The sequence below is a fragment of the Agelaius phoeniceus genome, chromosome 2 (genome assembly GCF_051311805.1).
Source record: "Agelaius phoeniceus isolate bAgePho1 chromosome 2, bAgePho1.hap1, whole genome shotgun sequence".
NCBI lineage: Eukaryota > Metazoa > Chordata > Aves > Passeriformes > Icteridae > Agelaius > Agelaius phoeniceus.
The window spans coordinates 52,465,018-52,471,017 of record NC_135266.1 but is presented as its reverse complement, the minus strand read 5'-3'; the positions used below and the strand labels follow the sequence as shown (position 1 = coordinate 52,471,017).

Genomic DNA, 6,000 nt, shown 5'->3' with positions numbered 1-6,000 from the left:
ATGAAGGACACATAATGACCACTGAAAAGAAAGTTGGGGGAAAAAAAAAAGAAACTGAAGAATAAAGCACCTTTCAGAACTGTTTGGGGCACAAGACATGTAAGAACTGCGCACGTAGGGCTGTTTCAGTAGACTGAAAATACATCAGATTCTGTGCACATGTAACTCATATGAGCTTATTCAGAAAATCAGGTGTGTCCAAGACTCATGTGAGTCACTTTAAATGTGCAATAAGCAGTTTGTTTATGTGCATTTGGGCTGCATTGAGCCCAGTTAGCCGGGAATGTTTCGGAAGCGATGTGCACATATCCATCAAGTGAAAACTGCACAGCAAATCTCTCAAATGTGCCAAAACTACTACTACCCCAGCAGAATAAAGACCCCTAGTAGCACACAAGTCTGCAGAGGAATGTCACTGGAGGATGACTTGATGAGGGTCTACAGAAATAATTTTATCCAATTATTTGCACTGAAAAAAAACTTTCAGAAGTTTGTACAGCCTTTGTACTTCTTCCTGCCTACACATACTATTCACACCCTCTTCAATAATATGTTTTCTATGTAACAAAAATAGATGTTTTCCAGCTACTTAGCAAAAAACAACCCATTAAGAAAAAACTTCTGATTTTATTTTTCACCTTTGTAATCCATTAACTGTAATAACTTTTAATGTACTTTTAAAATTCCTGAGCCTCTCAGACAGAGTGAAAAGATACATCAACAACCAAAGTGTAAAAAGGTTATCTTGGTGATACTGGCTTTATCAAACCTTTAATTTAGCAGATTTTTATTGTATTATCTGTCATAGGTCAAAAATTTGACTATTATCTTTTAAGGGTTTGAGAAGTCCTAAGTGATATAGAAAGCGTGAATTCAGTATCTTAAGGATTTAACAACTAATCTATTAAGATTTAATAAATAAGATTTAAGATGTGAATTGAGAATGTAGACTTAAAACGTGTTAACTGCAAATGTATTGGCATGTAGAAACCCATCTAAGTATAATAATATTCTTCTTGTTACATTAAAATGCAATATCCAGTCAAATAAATACATTGTATAAGTATCCCTCTGTGAGTATGCATCCATACAAAAATGAACAGATAAAATATGTTTACACAAGCAGCCAGGAAGCAGAGCTGCCGATGAAATTTACTCTGTACATCAGCTGGTAAGTATTCTCCTTAAAAAAGGGCTTTCTCAGAAAACTAACTAAAATTGTAACAGACCAGGAATGGAATTTAAGCAAAGGTCTGCATCACTTGCTTGATGACTTTGTTAGAGAACAGCCCAAGTTGAAGAGAATTGTGTTGATGCTAAAACTTCCTTTGAGTCTTTCATATTTATAGAAACATATTCATATGTGTTTCTGTATTTGTTAAGGTGAATAAGCATGCTATATTTATATTGTGCATGCCTTTAAAGAGGATTTACTGCTGATAATACAGAATGAATATCTAACTATATAGGATGGCATACTTATCATTAGTTCCCTTTTTGATGCATGAATACTAACAGGAAAATCCAATTCTAACTTTGGAATATTTAAATTTTCCATTTTTAACTGAGGATACTTTGAAATTTTATCATTCTCTTCTAGAAAATATTAGCCAAAGGTCTAAGACTGATGTTGTCTTGGGGGACATAAAATAAAAAGAAAGACAAACCCAGGGGCTTTTTCATACATGGATTTGATAAAATTATACCTTAATTGCTGCTGTCAAGAAGCAGTTATTGTTGATTACCTGAAAATTACTTGTGGAATTTCCATTAATATCATAGTTTAAAGCTCTTCTGAAAGAAATACTTTAACTTGTTTTTGAGCATGGTGAGTATTTTTTATTTTGCCATAGAAAACAGCATGCATATTTTCAGCAAGAGAGTGTCCTTCCCATAACATCTCAAATAACATATTCAATTGAAAATGTAAGCATGACATTCAGGCTTCATTTGCTGTTGGTGTCTATCTAAAAACAACCCAAATTGATGGAGACAGAAAACTCTAATCTGATGCCCTAAGGCCAGATCCAATAAAACACTTAAGCATCTATATTTGGTGCTAAAGCAACTAACTTTTCAGTGGCTGTCCCCCATAAGGGAATCTTGGGCTGAAGTGAGCTGAGTTTTACATTCCTTTGTAAAGTACAGAGTAGGTATTGCTAGGCAGGTACCAGTTAGAGGGTGCTATGAGCAGCCACTGCCTCCAACATCACCAACAAAAAATTGCATGCAGCCACCTGGAGCTAGTAAGTAGACAAAAACTGTCAGAAGGACTGAGCTATAAATTACACCTTGCATACCCAAAACAACCTGAGTCCAGGTCGTTAAGGGTAAAGGGGTAATGTTAAAATATACTTTCCTCTTTAACAAAAAGCACAGTGATTAAGGATAGTGCCCAGGAAGTGTGCTCCACATCTCCAAGTATGGTGTGTTTGACTTTTAAGCCATTGGTTATTTTGAACTCTCTTTTTTTGAAACACTTCAGATCAATGGGGAAAAAGAGGATCAGGATTCAGCAGTCTAGTCTTTTATGTTCTCCACTAGTTCCTCTTTCCTATCCATGCTTAACAGATAACATTACTGAAGAGCTGAATGGGTACTCAGTTCCATAAAAAACACCAAAAATCTGCTTCTCAAAGCTTCAGACTGGGAAAGCCTGCAGGATGTCATATGTAAGCTGAACGGGATAAGTGATGAAATGTACCTCACCAAAACTGAGGAACTAGACTCTTCATGTCACAGAAACTTGAAAAGACTTGAAGTCTTCTCTTAACATAGAAAACTGAATGGATCCTTTCTATGTGAATCCTATACCTCATATAAGCCCTTCTTGTTAAATCAGACTCAATAAAAACAAATGAGTATCATCAAAGAGTCCATAATTATAGATTACGAAATTAGATGCTTAGTTTTGGCTGTCAAGCACTTGAGCTAACATTGTGTACTTGAACTTACCTCATTCTTCCCAGGACCATTTGCAGTTCTACAGCTTTCTTTCAGTAAAATTGGAAATGATGCTGTCTTCTAATAAGCAAAAACTTTGGAAATCTAGGGTAATTGACCTCTGGTGATACAGATGATGACATCTTGAGTTATGTGTGATCTGTGAGGCAGAAGTGCTCTGCTGTCCTCCCTAGTCCAGACTAGGAACCTCACTGGACCACAACATAACCTCAGGAAACCTAAGTATCCTTCTTATGGAACTCAGGGAATGAGTGGAACTTCAGACCTGTACACTGGGTCTTGACCCAGCATGAAGCTAGGATGTAGCCAAGCTGCACACCTGGATTAAGCAGCTGGAAAATGTCCCCAACACTCATGTTTCATTTTAACAATAAACATTTTAACACTGACAACAGAAACTCTTCCAGTTTTCCTGCAACAAATAATGATCCAGAGCCTGATGAGAACTTTCTAGTTTTAACAGTCAGATCCACAGATCCTCATTTGATGGTTGCCTTCATAATAATAACCTGACCCAATGGAAGGTAAAGTCACTCAGAACTCCACATACCAGAACCTGAAAATATATTTTGAAGACAGTCTAAAGGCAAATAAAAAAAACCCCAAAACATGAACAAACAAACAAATGAAAACTAAACCCACAAACAAACAAACAAACACAAGCAAAAACCAAACAAAAAACCCCTCAAAAATTAAACAAAAAACAAACAAACAAAAACAAACAAAAAAAAACACAACAAAAAACCCCCCACACAACTACACAAGTGCTTTACTGGTAGCTTAAACCATTCTAATAAAATAAACGAATTTTTGTCATTAATAATAATTCTTGCTAGATTTTTAATACAAGTACATATGATCTTTGAAAGACTTATTCAGTTTGCCAATGCCAATGAACTGTTTCTAAATATATTACACCTTGTTGTATGGACTGGTCAAATTAGCTCATTTGTACTATGTTTCTAACAGGTAAATGGCATTTTTCTCCCACATCCAGCTCACACATCAGGTCAAACAAATGGTTCACCCCTCTGACAAAAAAATTATGTTATGTTGATCAGTTAACTCTGTTATAACTTTGTTCCCCCTTCAAGTTATCTGTTGGCTGTCCCTGATCTCAGATAACTTCAGAGATTTTTCATCTTTTCTTTTTTTTTAATGGAAGAGAGGACAAAAAGAGAAAAGACAGGGCCTTCCTTACTAGGAAGGATTTTCTAGGTTCTCCTAGGTTGTATTATAAGACATTTTAGTTGTAACCTAGTATATTTCTGCCAACAAAAGTCTTAGAAGAAAACACATTAATTTTTAAATGGGTCATGATACTTATTTAGAACTTTTGATTTCTTCTTTCATTTTCTTTCTCCTCCTTTCCTTTCCTTTCCTTTCCTTTCCTTTCCTTTCCTTTCCTTTCCTTTCCTTTCCTTTCCTTTCCTTTCCTTTCCTTTCCTTTCCTTTCCTTTCCTTTCCTTTCCTTTCCTTTCCTTTCCTTTCCTTTCCTTTCCTTTCCTTTCCTTTCCTTTCCTTTCCTTTCCTTTCCTTTCCTTCTCAACTGATGAAGGTGATGGTATTTTAACAATAAAGTGCCACCACCTGCATGTGTGTTTGCATTTTTAAATATGGTCACAGTCTGACTGATTTCCAGGGGTAAAACAGTTTCAAAACCTGATTGCAAGCTTGCAGTGACAAAACTAGACAATTACAATCTCCACAAATATCTGTAAATCAAATCCCTTGTTTTAATACAGATTAGATTAGTACTAAAGTTACAAGACTGATATGAGAGACATGATAAATGTAGTCATAACAGAAAACAATTTTTAATTTAGTAACCCCTATCAATCTAGATAGCCCATGAATATTTACCATTAATTCAGTAAGCTGGAACAGAGCAGGGGAAAAAGAAAAAAAGAACAAAAAAAAAAAAAAAAAAAAAAAAAAAAAAAAAAAAAAAGAAAAAAAAAAAGGTGGTTTGACCTAAACAGGACTGAGGAAAAAAGAGAATTCTCAGCAGTTTTACTGAGAACGGATCTTGCAAAGACTGGGAAAACACATTTGGGATAGCATAATTAAAAAACCCTTTAAAAAACTGAATGACATGCAAAAGTATTGCCATTCTTAATATGTACTTCTCTTTGCAGAACTTACCAGTCAGATTACAGTTAAACAAGTAAATTCAAAGGCTGAAATAAAATCATTTATGGAAATTCAAAACAAACTTATTTGATCACATCATACTTCACAGCAGGGATACAATTTGCAGAGGCTGAGTGAGGGCATAGTGTAAGCAAAAACAGGTTGTGTGTGCAATGAACCAAACTAAATGGTTTATATAAAAGAAATGTTGTTTCCATTAATTTTTCTGGTAATCTTATTAAAAACACCACCTGTCCAGAACAGAATTGTCCAGGTTTTAATTCCTTTTCATATCTCAGTGTTCAAACACAAGACAGAGGAGATATCACCTTATAGCTATTAAAATATGTTACAAAATGTCTTATTCTGAAATCTTCATAGCTACAGCAGTTTCTCCAGCTTTGTTTCAACGTCTGGTTATTGTACCTTTTTTGCTCATTGTGCTCAAAGAACTGACTTTTCTGATAAGCTGAAAGAAATTTTTTTCAAAGCATGCATTGCTTTTTAAGCCTCTCTTTAAAAAAAATGTTTCCAGTCTATAAGACTTAAAATTCACATACATTAAGCAAATAAAACACAAAATGCACCTTTCAACATTTCACCACCACCCTACCAAAATCCCCTCTAAGAGCCCTGAACAGGAACTTGACTTTGAATACCAGCAGAGATGAAATGGTGTCATAATCAGCATAAGTGCATGTGGACTATTCACCTAGATCAAACACTTTGGTCATATACTCAATTAAATTTAAATCCCATTATATAATGTATACCAGCCTCATTTTATGCAATTCCCTAATTTAATGGCTTGGTATTAGCCTTTTTCATTTTTGCACACATGGACTAATTTTCATGGTGCTCAGTCCCTCTGGGAAGTAGGTCATTAAAGTCAACTGGACGGAG

At 35.0% G+C, this 6,000-nt stretch overlaps 1 protein-coding gene across 6 annotated transcripts in view; it reads right to left on the bottom strand.

The window, feature by feature from the left end:
• The window catches only part of DACH1 (dachshund family transcription factor 1), a 352,148-nt gene that overhangs the window by 95,861 nt on the left and 250,287 nt on the right, over window positions 1-6,000 (bottom strand). The window lies entirely within an intron of this gene.